Source organism: Ovis aries, chromosome 5, assembly GCF_016772045.2.
Source record: "Ovis aries strain OAR_USU_Benz2616 breed Rambouillet chromosome 5, ARS-UI_Ramb_v3.0, whole genome shotgun sequence".
Lineage (NCBI taxonomy): Eukaryota > Metazoa > Chordata > Mammalia > Artiodactyla > Bovidae > Ovis > Ovis aries.
This window is the reverse complement of record NC_056058.1, coordinates 27,919,956-27,941,593: the sequence shown is the minus strand read 5'-3', so window position 1 is coordinate 27,941,593 and position 21,638 is coordinate 27,919,956. Positions and strand designations below refer to the sequence as shown.

At 38.3% G+C, this 21,638-nt stretch overlaps 1 protein-coding gene across 17 annotated transcripts in view; it reads left to right on the top strand.

Annotated features, from left to right (window-relative positions):
• The window catches only part of CSNK1G3 (casein kinase 1 gamma 3), a 122,632-nt gene that overhangs the window by 576 nt on the left and 100,418 nt on the right, over positions 1 to 21,638 (top strand). For 6 of the 17 annotated variants that reach the window (XM_060415668.1, XM_060415663.1, XM_060415665.1 and 3 more), the window contains exon 1: positions 70 to 16,639. The exons of 10 other annotated variants lie outside the window; for them this stretch is intronic. The gene's annotated coding sequence lies outside the window, so the exon portion shown is untranslated. Of the gene's footprint in view, positions 1 to 69; positions 16,640 to 21,638 lie in introns of those variants that run through there. One more of the 17 variants, XM_060415666.1, reaches the window with a different exon arrangement.

Sequence of the window (21,638 nt, the reverse complement as noted above, 5' to 3'; positions counted from 1 at the left end):
GGGCGGGGGCGCGGAGGCGCGGGGCTGGAGGGGGCCGCGGCCGGGGGGCGAGGGCGCCGCGGGCTCGCTGGGCAGGGAAGGGGCCGCGGGCGGCGGGCCGGGCTGGCCGCAGAAGTTGCCCGAGTCGTGCGGCGCGAGTGGGGACCGCGGGGAGGTGGGCGAGACGGGAAAAGGCAGGGGCTTTTGTGGGGAGGTCGGGAGTGCAGCCCCCCAGCGCTCCTCGATTTTGTCCAGACAATTCCCTTCGGAGTAGGCATTTTAGGCAAGAGGGTGGGAGCTATCGGTCGGCTGGAGGGAGGGATCAGGGGCTAGCATTCATTTCAGGGAGAAACTTCCCGATAGGGTATTTGTTTCCAGGTTTGGGAGGGGGGCAGGGATTTACCTATTTGTTGGAGCTTTTGACTTTGCTCAAAACTTACCCAAGGCATTAGTTGCTGGAACAAAATTACTCTGATGGTTACTGTTGGGGTGCTGGTTTGTTTGTTTATCCCACTTGCTAGGGGAAGTGACACACAGAAGCGTCGGCTCTCTTGGTCCACAGCCCCCCACGTTTCTTTTCTGCGGGGTGGTGATGGAGATGTGTGTTTGCTTCTGGGGTGGGGTAGTTAGGCCTGTGTTAGGATGGTTCCACTTCTTACAGGGAAGGAGGAAAAGTAAATGGGTGGAAGAGAGTGTGTGTGGGAGATGGCTACTGTTGCTGCCATTGTGCGAGTTAGTTTTAACTCTATTGTAATGAGTGCCTAGGCTGGTCAGCAAGTGACCCTTTTTTAACCTTTGGTTTTAGAACATCGACTTTAATTGAACAATTAAAAACTACTGATTTTTCGTAAGTTAAGAAAAAGTCAGTACTTAATTTCTTTTACGTTTGCAGTTACTTCTTGTGATAGGAATGACATTGGCCCACACAGATAGTGAAAGAGGTTAAGCTATATCTGATTAGAATACTTTTTAAAATTAAAAATATCTAACTAGTAAAGCCATGTGTATGTTTTTGAAGAATATTTGCTTTCCCTATAAATAAGCAAATTGTGAAAGAAAAGTATCATAAAAGTTGCAAGATGTGAGGCCAGTTTAAGAAAACATTTCCCACCAAAAATCAGATCTGGTTTGTGACATTCTTCGTAACTTTTTGGGGGGAGGGAAGTGGAGAGATAGTGTATTTTATAATTATTCCCAAACTTTTGCTCTAACTATATTCTGAGCTAAGATAAATTATCTTCATATTTTATTTACATTAACCATATAGTTTGTACAAAACATGAAAATCATATTTATGGGAATTGGAAGAAAGATGTAATAAAATAAATTGCATAGCTTTGGTATAGATTCAGAGCGGAGTGTATAGACACTTTAGTATTCAGGGAGTTTCCTTTTCTGGATATGCCTCAGGTATATACCTCAGTAGTTCTTAGAATGGGGAACAGAAAGTTTAATGTTGATGTATATGAGACTTTTGGGGGAATCTTGGAAAATGATTTTCTTTTTAACTGATGATTTAGTGTGCTCATTGGCCAAGAGGTAGTTAACCTAAAAATTAATGAATTATATAATTATTGACATTTTCATTGTTAGATTTGCAAGCATTAACTAGTAACAAAATCTTCAGCACATGAAGTGCATTTATTCCTTCAAATGAACTAGGATTCAAACAAAGGAATAGTTTAGTTCAAACTGAAACTTTACTTTGTGCAAGGGACTTTTACTGTGTGTTGAGGATGAAAGAGTGGGTAGACACATGAAGAGGAATTAGATCCAGTTAGTTACCTTTAAGGGAAAAGCAGACAGGCACAGAATAATTGCAACACAGGACTCCTGTGGGGCTTATTAGAGATGTACGGAAGTGTGGGGGTGGTGGTGATGGTGTGTGTGTGTGTGAGACAGAGAGACTAATTTTTGACTGGGAATTACAAACGAGTTTAAAGCTGGTAATACTCCTTTTAGGCCTTAAAATATTTTAATGGTCAAAATGGTTCTGTGTGTGTAGCCGCAGTATTTTTGTAGTTGAAGGGAGCAGTTGAGCACGGACATGTTGGTTTGCTATGGTGGGGCCTGTTGAACTGGAGGTAAGGCTCTGTGCCAGGAGGTCTTTATGGGAAATGAAGCTATAAAATTAGGTGGTGATCAGTCCATGGACATCTAGAATGCCTTGTATTTAAAAATGAATCAGTTCACCATATGAAGATCCTAGGATATAGACTCTAAGGTGATAGGGAGTACCTATGAAAATAAGGCTAGTAAGTTTAAAGGAAACAAAGTATAACAGAAGAGTCAATTTGTTATCCTTCATGCTAATAGAGGAGAGCCAGAAGCCTATATGAAACAGTTTATACATGGCTTTGTCATACTTCTTTACTTGCTTTTGGATATGAGTGTGTGGTAATCTGGCAGTTGGTTATATGAAGTAAATCTAGATGTTTAAACATGTGACTTGGAAAGAAATGGGAATCTTTGCATTTCTTCTCTGGGTCCCCTCTGTAATCCCCTTCATGCTGATAATAGATCATCATTCTGGCATGGGTTTTTGCTTCATATTTTTTCAGACTGGAACAAGTGGTTGTTTAGTTTCCAGGAGCTTTCTAAAAGAATATAACAGACTAAATAGAGGGAATGTGAAAATAATAAGCAACAAAATACAGGTCTTAGGATAGTTATATTATTGTTAATACATTTTAAGGTGAGATTTGCTATGGATGAAGTGAAATGTGAGGAATCTACATAGGATGAGAATTGACTGTAATAGTAAGATGACAACATGAGAAAATTCCACAGTTCTAGATAAATATGTACAAGGTTTTTAGTCATCTTAAGTATCAACAACTCTAAAAAAATTTAACCCCCAATTTAATCATTATCAAAGGAGTGCCTTAAAAATATTACCCTTACGACACTGGTGTTTAATCATCTAGTCTTGATAGTTCTTATTAACTGTTCCCTTCTTAGTGTTCAACAAGGACTTACTTAATAACTGAATTTGTATCTCAAATCTCCCAATAATAACAGTACCTGTTACAATTTATTAAATGCCCACTTTGTCTGTGGACCTTAAATGATACTGTTATAAGACAGCTCTATGAGTTAGGTGGTATAACGCTTGCTTTCGACAGTAGGAAACGGGTCTTCTAGAGTTTACGCATCCTGTTTAAGGTATATCTTGGGAGTAGCAGAGGGCATATTTAAATCTTTTTTTTTTTTTTTTCCTGGCTTTGCAGTGTTAGACCAGTGATATCTTCCCTAATCTTTCATCATCTTCCTTTTTGTGTTCTCTTATGCAGTTGGCACTTAGCAGTATTGATTAGTGTTTTTAGTATGTGATTGGGTGTTGTTTTTCTAAGATGTAATTTCTTTGGAAATGGTGGTTTGGGGATATCTGTAGTTCTCTAATCGCAGAGTCTCTAGGAGCAGAAGATATGGTTCTAGTAACTTAAGCTATTGCAGAGTATCATTTTTGTGACAATCTATAGGAAAGAACCATACATGGGATTATTAATATGTAGAAATCAAGTGTGTATTATCTATTAATGTAAAGTGACTTTGGAGAGCCTCTGAACTAGTCAGGAAACATGGAATGAGACAGAAACGTGGAGATGGGTAAGTTTTAGAGACAGTGGAGACTGCTGTTAGCCATGATCTTTCCAGCTCCCTTCTGAAAGTTGAGATTTAGGAACTGTGAATATTTGGGTTTCTATTATGGGATGTAAGGAAGATGCATAGTGATTTGTTCTTTAACCATATTAAGTGACTGCTTATATTCTCTTCTTCTTATCCCTGCCAGTCATCTTAGTTCTGAGCATGAAGTTTTTGTGTATTTGGTAGATAAGACACATTTTGATCATTTTCTTTACTAATGACATATCACATAGTTATAATTTAATTTGATGAAAATCTATCTGTTATATCCAATGACTATACCATATCCACGTTTTTTTTTTTTTTTACAGCTTTTACTGTAATTAGGTAAAAATCTCATGATAGATGCCCTCTTTCTTAAACACAAGTTTCTGATTTTTTTTTTCTTGTCAGTTGTCAGACTTTTAACTGTATTCAAATTTATTACATATATTTAGCCGATTAGGTGCTGAACTGCTTTCGTTAGCTGAAAAGAGTGGGGATAGAGTTTCTCTGCCATTATATTTTTCATCAGGATTGAGAAAACTCGTATGAAGTGCCAGGATGTGATGCCTGGCACATAGTAGGCACTGTGCAAGTCTTGTCTTAAACATAGAAGTTGCTGATGTATATGAATTGTCAGAGGGTTGATTGGTGCATAGAATCAGCAAAGACTATTAGGGATAGCCTATTACAGGAGAATCTCTGAACTCACCTCTCTTTAACCCACTCAAAAGATTGTTGTACTCTTCATTCATTTACTGTTTGATGTCCAGGCTACATTAAAAGGCAGTCGACTACCCTCTAGTTTCTTGAACTTTTATTCCCATCAGTTACTGTATACCTTGTATACCTACCAAGAATCATTTGTCTTTGTACCCAACAAATTGTTACAAAGACAAATGATTCTTGGTAGGTATACAAGGTATACAGTAACTGATGAGAATAAGAGTTAATGGCGGTTGTATGTCTTGTTGTAATTACATAGTTTAATGAAACATTATTCAGTGAACTATGAAGGTAAAAAGATGTTTTTCTTGAGACCCAGTGGCTGCTTTGAAAAGCAGTTGAGTAATAGAGTAGTTGAAGTCAATTATAGTTAAAATACTTTTAGGTGAAATAACTTAAATGATTAGGGGAAAAAACCCTAAAGATCTTAGATTTCACAGTAAGATTCTTCAGTAAAATTGCTTTTAAGTGTTGTGAGATGTCTTTCCATGTTTAAGAGACAGAAGCTAGAAATCACAGGTGATATACTATGGGTGTGGTTTTTGCAAGAAAATAAATAGGACTACAGTCTGTAGACTTATGCTTGAAGGAAAGGCCTTGGCAACCTGCATTAAAAGACTGTTTTGTGATTGTTTTAGTGTTGGTGGCATTAAACTGTTTAAAGTATGTAGATTTTTTATGATTCCCCTTTTTTAAACTCACTATGAACTGTTGGTTAACAATAGTATATTAAAGAGGTATCTACTTCTGAAACACCTCTTTTATACTCACAGAGATTTACTTAACAGCATCCTCTTTTAAAAAAGAGAGAAATACTGGTCTTCCTGAGCATACAGTCATTCATATTTTAGGATGAATTGTTCAATAATCAACTCACATGGTGTCCACTTGTTTTCTGATACAGTCCCTCATCTGATTTTCTGTGTTCCCTTTCAGCTGATACACAGTGTCAGGGATGGATAGAGCCATTTGTAATTCCACCGTCTCCTCACCCTGAGTGGGGACTGCAGGAGTGAGTTGGTAGAGGAAATTGTCCTTTGGAAGGGGAAATGCCATCCCCTTGATGTATACCAGGAGCTGTTGAACTTGGTGCAAAGCGTGCTCGTCTAACAGCTTATGGTAACTACTCGCCTTTCCTGTCTAGCTCAGCCCAAGTGGAAAGGAAGGCATGCAGGTGTAGGAGAAGAAGGTCCAAGTTGGAGAAGGAAAGGTAGATGGGGTATACTGTTTATCTTGGTGTCACACATTACAGCACCAGAAATGCAGTAGCTTCTGAAATGGAACACTGAAGTGTGAAGGCAGGGCCAGTTTGTCAGTGTTGGCTAGCTCCTGTGTAATTGACTTGTCTCTGCTTTCCCCTGTGTATGGGGTTCTTCCTGCTGCTGGTAGCAGGATCCTGGTGCGTTGACCAGGACGTCTTTTGCACAAGCCTACCTGCAAACTTTCCCCTTCCTGTTTTTTTTTTTTTTTTTTCCTTAAATTTTTGTTTCTTTTGGCTGTGTTGGGTCTTTGTTGCTCTGCATGGGCTTTCTCTAGTTGAGGTGAGTAGGGGCTACTCTTTGTTGCGGTGCATGAGCTTCTCATTGCTATGGCTTCTCTTGGGCTGAGCACCGGGTCTAAGTGTGTGGGCTTCAGCAGTTGCAGCTCCCAGGCTCTAAAGCACAGGCTCAGTAGCTGTGGCGCACTGGCTGTCTTAGTTGCTCCGTGGGATGTGGGATATTCCTGCACTGTGGATAGAACCGCTGTCCCCTGCGTTGGCAGGCAGATTCTTATCCACCATACCGCCAGGGAAGTCCCTCTTCATGTTTTATTGACCAGAATTGGATCACATACACTTCTAAACCAGTTGTGATACAGGGAACAGGGTTACTGTAGTGAGTTTCTCCCCTGCAGTTGGGGATGGGGCCACATTTCCCTGAGTTACATGGTGGAGGGAGGATGTTTTAAAAAACTATGGGAAGGAAGAATATGGGGGAAATGGATGTTACAGAGGCAATCAATAGTGACCACCACATCTGCTTGTTTAAAGGATGAAAATAAATAATGCATACAAATGCACTTTGAACTTTAAAGTGTTGTGCAAATGTAACGGATGAAAGATTAGAAAGCTGTTTCTATGTGACTGTCTTAAATATGCTCAGGTATGAATGTTTTAGGAGCTGAAAACACTGCTAGTTTCTTACTGACTAACTTTCGATTCAATAAAATCAGTTATTACTTTTTTCATGGAAAAAAGCTATTTTAACTTTCATACGGCTATTTTAACTTTAAACTAAAAACTTGTACCTCTAAACTTATTTAAATTTTTTGGTGTGTTGTTGCCTTCCTTCCTGGACAAAACTTGCCCAACGTCTTTGATCTCATCAGATTTCTTTGTGACACCTGGAGGAGAGTAAGATGCCTTGAGGAAATGGGAACTTATCAGTCAGAAACGGTTGGTTCATTTTGAGTCAATGAATCTCATTGAGGTAGGAGGGAAAGATGGGTGTTATATTATCTTGACCACAGCTACCCTGGCCACCCCCCCCCCCCCGAAAATTGTAGGGCCAGAGGAGAATCACAGACTTTTAGAACTGAGTTGTGGAAGGTTGAAATGCTTGTCATGTACCTGGTTAATAGAACCCTCCTGTCCTCATTGATAGGTTGATAGGTTGATGCTCTTTCTGACCAAAAAGGGAGAGGCTGTGAAAAAATTTGTATATTTTGCAGTTTTGCTTAGGACCATGGGCTAGTTATGTAAAGCAGTCAGCCAAGTACCTTTAAAGTTCTCAGGGTTTGGAAAATTTTAGACAGAATTGAAGTGTATGTGTGTGTCTGTGTGCATATGTGTTTAAATAAAACAAGCAAACAGACAAATCTTTTAATCTTCTCTCAAGCAGTCCACAAAAACAGCACACTTGCATTTCCCCTCCCCCCTGTCCACCACACACAAAGTAACCGCCCCCCCCCCCCCCGCTGCCCCCCGCCCCCCGCCCCCACACACACACAAAGTAACCTCAAACCTGGCCTGCTGAAATGGAAAGGCAGAGCAGACTGAGTGCTTGGAACAGTTCTTGTACTTTTAGTTTCAAGAAAGTTATCTTAAAGATTTCTTTATTGTGTGTGTAAAAGAAAGAAATTGTGTGTGTGTGTGTTTATGGGGACATATATGGAAATACATGTATGTATAAATACATAATTAGTATACATTAATTATTATAATTCTAATCCCTACAGTGTTGTTGTAAACATACAGAGTAAATCCATCCATCCCCTGGAAGGATAGTTACGTTAATGACTTTTATAGATAGATTTGGGATGATTTTTATTTTTACACTTTTTATACTTCTCTGTATCGTTTGGATTTTCAGCTATGATTGTGCATTATTTGACCATCAGAAAAAAATGCTGAGTTTTTTTATTTGAGGGAAGAAAATGAAATTTGGGGATGGGATGTTTTCTCCAACCTAGAATTTACCATAGTCCACTTTCATTGTAAATTACCTTGAATAGAGTGTGCACTGAATGCACTGTTATGTTGTAATAGCCTTTATTTTAAAAAACGGGGCTTGTTAAAATTATGTTTCTTAAAATTTTAAGTTGAAATTAGCTGTATGAGACCATATGATACAAGAACATACTATAAAAGTAGTAGACTTCTGAATTTTTGTAATTATTAATTGTGTTATCTATTTTAAACTTGTTTGGTCTTCGATTTCAGGTGGTATACTTGGCAGGGTATCAGAGTATGATATATTGGAGTCAAAGTTACAGTCAGAATTTCCTTTAATAAAAAGGGAAGTGAAAATTTATTTTTCCCCTTACACCCAGTCTGTGTCATGTTTATTTTCTGTTTCTGTGAAATACTTATTGCAATGAATACTTTCAGGCGAATATAGTAGGTAATGTTACAGGGAGAGAAAATGCCTGATATTTCACAATATGTATGGCTATAAAGCCTTTTCATAAAATCCTAGTTTGGCATGTAAAAATAACCTAGCATTGTTTTGGAGGTGAAACTTGAAAAAGAAACTGGTATTTGTAGATGCATATTTTTATAAAACATTATTTTATATTCTTTTCTTCCAGGGATGTGAAAACTATTAACATTCCCCCCTGCACCTTCCAAAGTGTAAATATTAAAGATGTGGAATCATGTAATGCCAGTTTTTATTTTTTTTAAATGGTAGACTATTTACTGAATTCATTTTCTGTCATATGAATGTCAGGGCATATTATTGCTAGTATTTCTTAATATATTTAAGATTCTGAAAATATTAGAGTGGTTAAAATATCAATGTAATCAGCCCTTGAAACTTATTTTTTTGAGTATTCTCTGATAGTCTGTTGAAAGTTGATTACTGAAATACGTGTTGTGTGTTTATATTTTGCTAATCTAAATACTCTACTAATGAAAGTTGTTTTTTGAAGGCTGACTGAACAATAAAATTCTGAGCACTGGGAATGAGAACATCAAATAAGTTAAAATAAATTTTACTATATTCACTTTTTAAAAAATCTCCCAACTGAAAATTAATAATCTTTTTTTTCTGTGACAGAATGAAGAAGAGAACAAAATTGGGCAATTTTAAAGATGGTGCTTTCAGTCCTTGCTATAGGGCTGGGAGTGCTAATACTTACGAGTAGATGAGAGAAAGAGGTTGTGGAGAAGGCAGCTTGTTCCAGTGGTTCTCAGCCCTGACTTCACATTAACATTTTCTGTGGAGTTTCAAAAAACGACAGATATTGGGATTCTACCCATGCTCTTGAATCTGGGGATGGGGCCAGGGCATTGATCTATTTTAGGATTACTACAGGTGATTCCAGTGTGCTTCAGGGTTAAAAATGACTGGTTTCATTTTTGATGTACTCTTAGCTCTTTTTGAAAAAATGACTTCCTTTTATTTTCAGATTGTCTTTTTAATCAGGGATGGAGGTGTAAAGACAAGAAAGAAATGCATAGAATATATATGCAAGAGGAACAGGTTAATGAAGTGAGTCCTCTTCAGGGTTTCACACTCAGAATCCTTAGTGAGGCTACTGTATTGCTTGTTCATTAGCATCTTTTGAATAGTATAGCACCCCAATTAGTGGAGTTTTGACATTTGGAAAATTTGTTAAAGGAAATTTATCAGAGTAAATTAAGGCACCAATTCAAATTTCACTAGAAATCTTTTTTTTTTTTTAACTTTTTATTTTGTATTGGGGTATAGCTGATTAACAGTGCTGTGATAGTTTCAGGTGAACAGCAGAGGGACTCGGCCATACATCTACCTGTATCCTTTCTCCCCCAAACTCCCCTCCCGTCCAGGCCACCAGGTAACGTTGAGCAGAGTTCCATGTGCTATACAGTAAGTAGGACCTCGTTGGTTATCCATTTTAAATATGGCAGTGTATACATGTCCATCCCAAGCTCCATAACTATCCCTTCCTCTCATCCTCCCCACTGGCAACCCATAAGCTCCTTCTCTAAGTCTGTGTTTCTGTTTTGTAAGTAAGTTCATTTGTATCATTTCTTTTTAGATTCCACATGCAAGGGCTGTCCTAGGATGCTTCTCCTTTTCTGTCTTACTGCGCTCAGTATGGCACTCTGTGAGACTATCCATGTGGCTGCAAATGGCATCACTTCATTCTTTTTAGTGGCTGAGTACTATTCCACTGGATACACATAGCACAGCTTTATCCAGCCCTCTGTCAGTGGACATTAAGGTTGCTTCCATGGCCTGGCTATTGTAAGCAATGCTGGAGTGAACATTGAGGTGCATGTATCTTTTTGAATCATGTTTTTCTCCAGGTATATGCCCATGAGTGGAATTGCAGGGTCATACGATAGCTCTGTTTTTAGTTTTCTGAGGAACCTCCATTCTGTTCTCCATAGTGACTGTACCGATTTACATTCCCACAACAGTGTAGGAGGCTTCCCTTCTCTTCCCACATCCTCTCCGGCATTTATTGTCGGTTGGTTTTTTGATGATAGCCATTCTGGCTGATGTGAGGTGATACCTCATTGTAGTTTTGATTTACATTTCTCTAATAATTAGTGGTGTTGAACGTATTTTCATGTGCCTGATGGCCATCTGTATGTCTTCTTTGTAGAAATGTTTACATACGTCTTCTGTCCATTTTTTGAGTGGGTTGTTGGTTTCAGTGCTGTTAGATGTTGGAGATGTTTGTGGATTTTGGAGACTAATCCCTTATGGGTTATAGAGTTGCTCATGGTAGTCTCTTAGGATCTTTGGTATTTCTGTGGAATCAGTTTAACTTATCCATTTTCATTTCTAATTTTATTGATTTGAGTCCTCTCCCTTTTTTCCTTGATGAGTCTGGCTAAAGGTTTATCAATTTTGTTCATGATTTCAGAGGACCAGCTTTTAGTTTCATTATCTTTGCAGTTGTTTTGTCTCTTATTTCGTTTATTTCTGCTCTGATTGTTTAAATTTCTTTCCTTCTACTATAGGTTTTGTTGTTTTCTTTAGTTTTTTTAGGTGTAAGGTTAGGTTGTTTATTTGAGATTTCTCTTGTTTCTTGAAGTAACATTGTATCGCTGTATAACTTTCCTTTTAGAGCAGCTTTTGCTGCATCCCATAGGTTTTGGACCATTGTACTTTAATTTTCATTTGTCTCTAGGTATTTTTCTTTCAATTTCCTTTTTTATTTTTTCAGTGACCCATTGGTTGTTTAGTAGCATGTTGTTCAGCCACCACGTGTTAGTGTGTTTTAGAGTTTGTTTGTGGTTGTTGTAGTTTATTTCTAATCTAATAGCATTGTGATCAGAAAAGATGCTTGCTGTTTCAGTTTTCTTAAGTATACCAAAGCTCACCTTGTGGTGTAGCATGTGGCCAGTCCCGGAGAATGTTCCATGTGTACTTGGGAAGAATGTGTAGTCTGCTGCTTTGGGATGAAATGCTCTTTAAGTATCAGTTAAGTCCAACTCGTCTAAAGTGTCATGTAAGTGTGTTTCCTTACTAATTTTTTGTCTGGGTGATCTGTCCATTGATGAAAGTGGGGTATTAAATCGCCCACTGTTACTGTGTTACTGTCAGTCTCTCCCGTTGTTGTGGTTAGTATTTGCCTTACATGTTGAGCTGCTCCTTTGTCGGGTGGGCTTCCCTGGTGGCTCAGAGGTTAAAGCGTCTGCCTGCAATGTGGGAGACCTGTGTTCGATCCCCTGGAGAAGGAAATGGCAACCCACTCCAGTGTTCTTGCCTGGAGAATCCCAGGGACGGGGGAGCCTGGTGGGCTACAGTCCACGGGGTCGCAAGGAGTCGGACACGACTGAGCGACTTCACTTCACTTCACTTCTCTGTTGGGTGCATATGTGCATACGTGTTCAGTCGTGTCCAGCACTTTGCTACCCTGTTGACTGTAGCTTGCCAGGCTCCTCTGTCCATTCGATTATCCAGGCAGGAGTACTGGAGTGAGTTCCCATGCCCTCCGCCAGGAATCTTCCTGACCAGGGATCAAACCCTAATCTCCTGCATCTCCTGCACTGGCAGGTGGGTTCTTTACTCACTAAGCCATTTGGGAAGCCTATGTTGGGTGCATATATATTTATACTTGTTACATCTTCTTTTTGGATTGAACCCTTGGTCATTACGTGTAGTGTCCTTATTCTTCTTGAAATCTTAAGAAACCTAAGTGATAAAAGCAGCCCTGTCTTTAAAGTTAGTGTAAGAATGTTACTCATCAAAATTTGATTAGTTTCGGGGTATTTTTATCATATTTGCAATATTGTTGAGTTTTACTTTTCATGGAACATAAGGATGGAAGGAGCCTTAATGGTTTTTTAGTGTAATTGTGCTTCCGCTTTACTCTTTTTTACCATTGTTTCTGTTTTTGCCCTTGGTGGAGATAGTTTAGTACTTCAGTTATAGTATATTCTTCATGTAGTATATTATTTATATCAGATGTAGTCGGTAAATGTATACCTGTAAGTACACTATGATACTAGGGTTTTATGGTTATTGTATCTTGTCATTTATGGCAAATCAGGTTCCAAGGTGACTCATTTACTGCTCCTCCCTAGGTCAGGAACACTCTTCCTGGTTATAGCATTTTTCTTTTTTTTTTTTTATTTTATTTTATTTATTTTTTATTTTTTTTTATTTTATTTTTTTTAAATTTTTTTTTAAATTTTTTATTTTTTTTTATTTTTTTTTTAATTTTTTTTTAGCATTTTTTCTTATGACAGAATGAGAGCAAGCCATTTTATGAGTTCAATACATTAAATTCCATTCAATGAACATGTTTTTCATAGTGGCAAATTTGGATGTGGCATTTCATCTATCAATGTCAAGGGTTAGATATTTGTAAACTGCCCTGATAGGAGAATTTGTGGTAGAGAAATTTAAGAGTGGGTACAGTGTAGGGGGCTTCCTTGGGAGCTCAGCTGGTAAAAAATCTGCCTGCAATGCAGGAGACCCTAGTTGGATCCCTGGGTCGGGAAGATCCCCTGGAGGACAGCATGGTAACCCACTCCAGAATTCCTGCCTGGAGAATCCCGTGACAGAAGAGCCTGGTGGGCTATGGTTCGTGGAGTTGCAAAGACTAGAACACGACTGAGTGTCTAAGCTCAGCGCAGCGGAGTGTAGAGGAGATACGTGTGAACCATTGGGAGACTTTTAGAATTATTTTGAGTTCATCAATATACTACAAGAAAAGCCGTGATAAAGAGGTTACCAGTTACATCTTGCACATATAATTAGTAACGGATTAATGGGTACTCTTCAACAGGACCACAGTTTCTTATCACTAGTTTTGACATCCCAAATGCCCTGAAAAAAATTTTTCTTGGTATATATGACACAAATTGGTTTTCTTCCCAAATCTTGTTAACTGTCTTTATTTCACGTGAATGTGGGTTTCACTGCAGAAATAGTAAGTGCCTAATCACAGTGCCGTCTGAGACTTCTCTGTGCCATTCTGCTTTCTCTGTGGGTATTTCAAAGTGCATAGTATTTACACGCTGTATCACCTGTCAAAAATGCCCTGAAATTCTGAGTTCCAGAATGATTGGCTGCAAGAACTTTGGAAAAGGAACGGTGAAACGGCATTGATTTGCTTCTGTCGTTTGTTTAGGATAGAAACTACTCAGTATCTTACTCCTCTGAGATGGAGTTTGAGTAAGATCCTGGTAAACGTCTCTTATTTTTTACAGTTGTAAGTATGTGGATACCAAGAGGCACTTTATTGTAATCTAGGTTTATTTCTTTAGCAGTTGTTGAAAGCTTTTCTGGTTTTTTGACAACCGAGTCTTCTGGGGCCCATTGTGGTCCCAGAAGCATCGTGTAATTAAGATGCTTGAGGTGGACAGTGTTTCGGGTAGCTTCAGCATAGCTGAGCGTTCATCACACTCTCTTTGGTCCTTGGCATTAAGTCAGTTTACCTCTGTAACTCATGGTAATTTCATGCCACAACACCTGCAAGCACCCCTCTCTTTTTCATATCTTGGCTTCCTTTTTCATAACAGAAAGTAGAAGGGGTGTGGTTGCAGTGCCTCTGTTTTAGTTTCCTTAAACTTCCTTAATTTGTTTTTAAGAGTTCACTGCAAAAATCTTTATACCTACTCTGGCTTCTTCGCCTCCCCGCCCCCCATCCTGTTTCTTTTTTTCTTGATTACTTCCCTGCCCCCTTCCCTTTAAAATAATATTCCTTAGGCAGAGAAGTTCATACTTACGGTATTCTGTATCAGAAAAATACAGAAATTTGTGTGCTGAAGAGGGGACAGAAGTAAATGTGCACATTCTGTTTCCCTAAAGAGGACCTTTTTGTAGGGGAGTGAGTATTGTACTGCTTGTGCATGGATAGCGTTTTGTGTATGTAATCTTTGCTTTCTTTCCACCCTTAGATACTCAAGGGTAATGGTGTGGTGAGCACTGTGGTACATGTATTTCTGTGTTTACTATGATGCTAGACACCTTAGGAGAAGGCAATGGCAACCCACTCCAGTACTCACTCTTGCCTGCAAAATCCCATGGATGGAGGAACCTGGGTGGCTGCAGTCCATGGGGTCGCACAGAGTCAGACACGACTAAAGTGACTTAGCAGCGGATACTTTAAGGTGTAGATCCTCTTCCAGGTGGCTCAGTGGTGAAGAATCTGCCTGCAGTGCGGGAGATGCAGGTTCAATCCCTGGGTTGGGAAGCTCCCCCGGAGAAGGAAATGGCAACCCACTCTAGTATTCCTGCCTGGGCAGTCCCGTCCCATGGACGGAGGAGCCTGGCGGCTACAGTCCACGGGGTTGCAAAGAGTCAGACCCGACCAAGGGACTAAGCACACGTAGCGTGCTTGGTCACGGGCACTTGCTGTGTCCTCTGAAAGCACTGTGATTCTCCTGGAGGACAGATTCAACGTTGTGTTATGGTTTGTTTAAGCTGTGTGATGTCAGGGATTGTGATGGTTTTATCTGCCATTTGTATTTCCTGTGTTTGGTATGTAATAGGCCTCTAATGATTACTTCTTTGTTGAATAAATTAATCATTTCTTCTATTAGGGAGAATTTTTTTTTTTTGGTAGGGAGAATTTTAACATGGAAGAACCTTCATTAATTAAATCCCTCCTGAGGCACCATACTCATCCCAGACCAGTTTAGTTTGAATCATCACAGTTGTATAAGACAAACTTCAAACAAGTAAATTGGGCCTAGTTTAAATAAAGTGGTAAACACACCCCTCTGACTGACTGACTCAGGCTTAAAAGTAGAAAGATACATTATAGAGAGATTTTTGAAATGAAAAGCATTCATGGGCTAGCTAGAAAATTTAAAGGAAATATTCTATTTTTTTGAGCATTTCAGTTAATTATGATTTTGTTTTAAGATATTTTTTATATTAAAGTTTTTCTCTCTAAGTTCACACAGCAAACTTCACTCCCCATCACAATCAAATTAGAAAAGTTTCATCACACTAGAATATTCTCTCGTGCTGCCCCCTTTGTACTTAAGCCCTTCTCCCACTCTAACCCTGACAACCACTGCTCTCTTCCTGTACCTTTAATACCATGTAAATGGACTCATGTGGTGTGTAGCCTTTTAAATCTTTGTTCTTCCACAGTGCAGAATGCATTTGAGTTTCATCCATGTTGTAGTGTGTATCAGTCGTTTCTATTTGCTGCTAGGCAATAATCCATCATACGGATATACTTCAGCATATTTATCCATTCACCAGTTGAAGTACTTGTTACTAGTTTTTGTGATCATGGATACAGCTGCTACAAAACTTTGTATGTGGTTTTGTTTTTGTGTGTGAATCTAAGTTTTCATTTCTTTTGGGTAGGTTTCTAGGGGAATTGTTAGGTCATATGGCAGGTATGGCTTTCCTGGTGGCTCAGACGGTAAAGAGTCTGCCTGCAGTGTGGGAGACCTGGGTTCAATCCCTTGGTTGGGAAGACCCCCTGGAGAAGGAAGTGGCAATCCACTCCAGTATTCTTGCCTGGAAAATCCCATGGACCGAGGAGCCTGGCAAGCTACAGTCCATGGGGTCTCAAAGAGTTGGACACGACTGAGCAACTAACACACACAGATGGCAAGTGTATGTTTAACTTCATGGCAAACTGTCAGACTCTTTTCTAAAGCATTTTGTATTTCCACCAGTAATGTAGGAGAGTTCCACTATAATCAGTTCCCAAAATTTAAATTGGCTATATTGAGTTACTCTAGTAATTTGTTGGTTTGATTGTATACCAGAATATCTTGACAGTAACATTAATTCTGAACATGATATTTTTATAGTTGTAGATCTGTTAGAGATAGTGATTTCAGGAAGTCTCACTTTTCAGTGAATATAGTCTTCCGTATGGTTTGGAACTATTTTTTCTTGCTAAGATCATGCAGCCCTGATCTTTGTTACAAACAACAACAACAACAACAACAACAACACAAACCCAAAAAACAAAAAGCAAAAATCTAGGCCTTAACCCTGGTGTTCATATTGGAGATTAAGGTGCCTTGGGATCAACTCTGTCTCTAGCTTCAGGTTTACAACACTTACTTTGGGGACGGATTCTTTTGGTTTGAACTAGGCAGAAGAAAATCCTTCTCATGGAGAAGTGATTGTACTTTCAGCTAGTTTCTGTCACCTGTTACATGTTTCATTCCACAGTTTTGTAGAAGTCAACTTATTTATGATTTACTGTCAGTTATACTAGTTGGGGGCTTCCCTTGTAGCTCAGACAGTAAAGACTCTGCCTACGGTGCAGGAGACCTGGGTTTGATTACTGGATTGGGAACGTCCCCTGGAGAAGGAAATGGTTACCCTTGGAGAATTCATGGACAGAGGAACCTGGCAGCCTACATACAGTCCATGGGCTTGCAAGCAGTGAGACACGAGTAAGCAGCCGACACTAACTATACTGATAAGTCCTTTCTGCAGTGAGGGTTGACAATATTAACTTCATAATTGGAATTTTCAAATGCTAATACCCTTGAATGACTCTTTTAAATCTGAGGCCTTTGCTTACATTAAACTGTTGTTTTTAATAACATATTTTTATAAATTAGGAAACAAGCACTGTGGTTAAGAAAGAATATAACTTTGTTATGGGAACCATCCATGAAATAGCTGTTGACTTTCCTGAAGTGTTTTCTCATTTATGTGGTATTATTAGGGGACAACCTGTTAGATGAATTAGAAGTTTGTATTTATAGTTAAATATTTTATTAAAATTGTTTTAAATGGTAAACTTCACACTGTAGTACTGTTTTCTCAGCGTTTTCTAAGCATATTCAGATCTTGCTGATGCCCGGTTCTCATTCTAAACATCAATTACAAACTGTGCTGTTATGCGTAGATACCAGAATTTATTGAAGTTGTATAAGGTTGCCTTCTTCCTGTTCTGTCATGTTTTTATAAGTCACCTGAAATTTTCCAGTTTGATTTCTAGTGTAAACTTGTTAGAATTATGTTAAAATGGAGTTTAGTGGCTCTTATTAAGTGAACAGAATATGCATTTTATGACCTCCTTTAGTGAATTTTTTTTTCTTCTGACTCACAGCTATGTCTTGGAGAGCTGAAATTACAGTATCAATGATCTTTGACTTGTGAGGTGTTATTCCACTTGCTTGTAGTATCTCTCAGAGCCATAAATGGCCTGCCTGCCCTCTGATACCTTTTTCTTTCCTTTATTTGGAAAAGAGATGATCATATAAATTATGAGTAGCTGGTGGGCTGCAGTTCATGGGATCTCAAAGAGCTAGACACAACTTAGCGACTAAGCAACAGCAACAACAGGGTAAATACTCAATAAGTATTTGTTGGATGAAAGTAAGTGCCCCCAAATGGAACGTGATGTTTTCGTTGATGGCTTGGAGTTTAACATCATTCCTGTGATTGAGATTTGTAGTCAAGTTTATGCTTAGAGATAGTGAGATGCCCTGCTCTTAGTATAAATTTACTATGATGTCTACTTGATGTTTGATTTCCATCGTGCGGGAGATGAGAGTGATTGGATGTGTTTGTAAGTGACATTTTCAAATTAAACATTCCCTCCTCTTTCAAGTATGGAGACTCACTAGCAATGGTAAGGGATGTTACCAGTGGGAGTGTAAGTTCACCTGTGAAATTCAAGAGGAGGCACATATCCTCAAAAGACATTCTGAGGGCCTATGGAACAGTCATATCCTAGTTAGCTAGAGAACAATCAGATGTGGATAATTAGAAAATTTACTTAATTAGACTTTCAGTAATATTTATATATTTTATGAAAGTTGAGATTTTAATACAATTTCCCATAAAATTGACTTAGTTATAGCTGAATATAGTATGTTCTGCTACTCCTTTGCTATTATGTTTTATGCAGTAGCTTTCAAATTTAGAAATATTTTTGACTACAGCACATAGAAAAATATTTACCTCAACTTAGAGAAATATATTTTGCATTGTATCCTAGTGTTATGTATATATTCATATAAGGAGCCAAAACAAAATCTCATTAAACAAAACTATTCTTACTACATTTGTGCACTCTGTTTTCTTTCTTTTTTTGATACTATTTTATTTGAAAAACTGTTGCTTAAGACCTATTTGGGTCTTAAACACCCAGTAATGGGTCATTATCCACAGTTTGGAGAACACTGTTGTCTAATAGAACCGATGATAAATTTTGAAGGCTAGAATTTTCTGGGTCTTAACAGAAATATACAAGGGACATCACTGAAATCAGGTTTTGAAAATCTAAAGTGTTGTAGATGCTAGTTACTAAACATTTCTGAGATAAAATAAGTTTCTGTGGTATGTAATTAGAGAAATTGATTTCCATTTTTGTCATTACAGTTAATGATTTAGCTTTCAAAAATAAGTGTTTAGTCTTTTCTTAGACAACTACAGTTGAGCTCATGCCAGAAACCAGTAACTGGGACGCTTGCTGCTAACAGAAGCATGTGATGTAATGGCTAGCCATCACATCACAAATATCCTTACTCATTTAGATTTTGGAGAAGCTTGGAGACTTGTAGTACTGTCATTTTTATAGAGACTGCATTAGGCATTTAAAACACTGAATGGCTCATTTTGTGTATGGATTTTAAATTTAAGATAAAGCAGGGAGAAATCAATGCTATGACAACTAACTTGTGAAAAAATTAAATAAAAATTTCTATTCCATGTGATTTTTTTATTTGCAAAGAATATTGAATAACACTCTGAATGTGAAAAGATACCTGTAGATACTTTTAATATTTAATATTACAGGTACATGAAAATTCTATATTGATTACAACATATTTTAGAAGATAGTTTCAGTTCATTTGCTCAGTCGTGTCCAACTCTTCGCAGCCCCATGAACTGTAGCACGTCAGGCCTCCCTGTCCATCACCAACTTCTGGAGTTCACCCAAACACAATGAGTCGGTGATGCCATCCAACCATCTCGTCCTCTGTCGTCCCCTTCTCCTCCTGCCCTCCATTTTTCCCAGCGTCAGGGTATTTTCAAACGAATCAGTTCTTCGCATCAGGTGGCCAAAGTATTGGAGTCTCAGCTTCAGCATCAGTCCTTCCAGTGAACACCCAGGACAGATCTCCTTTAGGATGGACTGGTTGGATCGCCTTGCAGTCTAAGGGAAGATAGGTAGAGTACTAATAATTATTTTAAACAATTTAGAACTGATCATTAATGTTAACTGGAAAGCTTTAGCTAGCTGTATGGCTTTTTATGAAGTAGAACATGCTATACTAATCTGTTCTCAGATTACTTTGATTTATCTATTTGCAACTTAAAAGAGGTCAGTTGGCTCTGTAATGTCCTAAATTATTGGGCCATGCAGGTTAGAGAATCTGATTTTCTGTTTTTTGTTTTGAAGATTCATCAGTGATCATCAAATTAGAAGTATGCCTGTGACCTACATTTTCATTCATATAATCAGATTATATCTAATGTTTTCTGTATTTAGCAGCTCATTTTTTATCTTTATTAATGAATGATACTCCATCAAAATTATAATTGTTTATGAAAGAAAAACAATTGATTATTCATCTGTTCTCAAGGATAATTTCAAAATGCATCCCTTAGATAAATTCTCTTTTTAATATAGATATTTAAGTAAGTTAGTATGCTGAAAATTATGATAGAATCAGCCATTATTTAAAATATTTTGTTACCATTTGTGTGCATTCATGTTAACTTATGCACATAAAATGCATAGTTTTTCTTTTTGGTTGTATAATGTTCAAGGTTTCAGTTAAAAGAAGAATATGTCTTATAGAAATTAAAATATCCTTAAGCCATGTGAATCACTACCTTGTATTATGAGAACTTGTAAACCAGGGATATTTCTGTGAAACTGTCTTTTCTCAATAGTTTTTATTTCTATGGTTGCCCAATTTTAAAGTCTTGAAGCTGTATTTTCCTATTCCTTTCCTTGTAATTTTTTAATTTAAAGCATCTTAGAGAAGCATCTTTGTGGTCTTTTCATAAACTAGTGTAATTTTAATGGACACTCTGAATCTTATCTCCTCATATTTCTGGTTTTGCTTGTCTTCCCAAAAGCAGAAAAATTCTGTATGGGTATTGAACTGCATGTTATCCATTTCACGTGTTAGTATTACATCCCAGTTCAGTCGCCAAGTCATGTCCAATTATTTGTGACCCCATGAACTGCAGCACGCCAGGCCTACCTGTCCATCACCAACTCCCTGAGACTACCCAAACTCATGTCCATCGAATTGGTGATGCCATCCAACCATCTCATCCTCTGTCGTCCCCTTCTCCTCTTGTCCGCAGTCCCTCTCAGCATCAGGGTCTTTTCCAGTGAGTCAACTCTTCGCATGAGGTGGCCAAAGTACTGGAGTTTCAGCTTCAGCATCAGTCCTTCCAGTGAACACCCAGGACTGATTTCCTTTAGAATGGACTGGTTGGATTTCCTGCAGACCAAAGGACTCTCAAGAGTCTTCTCCAACACCACAGTTCAAAAGCATCAATTCTTCGGCACTCAGCTTTCTTCACAGTCCAACTCTCACATCCATACATGACCCCGGGAAAACCATAACCTTGACTAGACGGACCTTTGTAGGCAATGTACTGTCTCTGATTTTGAATATGCTCTCTAGGTTGGTCATAACTTTTCTTCAAAGGAGTAAGCGTCTTTTAATTTCATGGCTGCAATCACCATCTGCAGTGATTTTGGAGCCCCTCAAAATAAAGTCTGACACTGTTTCCATTGTTTCCCCATCTACTTCCTATGAAGTGTTGGGACCAGATGCCATGATCTCCGTTTTCTGAATGTTGAGCTTTAAGCCAACTTTTTCATACTCCTCTTTCACTTTCATCCAGAGGCTTTTTAGTTCCTCTTCACTTTCTGCCATAAGGGTGTTGTCATCTGCATATCTGAGGTTATGCTTTCCTGGTAAATTCCACCAAATGTTTAAAGAAATGACATCAGTTTTACTCTAACTCTTCCAAAAAATTGAAGAGGAGGGAACACTTTCAGACTTGCTTCTTGAGTCCAGCATTATTATCCTGATACCATAGCCAGGTAAGGGCATGACAAGAAGAGGTCACAGGCCAATATCTCTGGTGAATATAGATGCAAAAGTTCTCGATAAAGTATAAACTCAGTGAATTTAACAGAACACCTGTAAGATATATACCATGATCAAGTGAGATCTATCCCTGGGTGCAAGGATGATTCAGCATACACAAATCAATACATGTGATATGTGACATTAACATAATGAAGGATAAAAATGGTCTGATCATCCTAATAGGTGTATAAACAGCATCTGACAAAACTCAAGTTCCTGTATGATAAAACTCTCAACAAATTAGATAGAGAGGGAATGTATCTCAATAAAGGTCACATGTGACAAGCCTACAGCTAACATCTTACTTAATGGT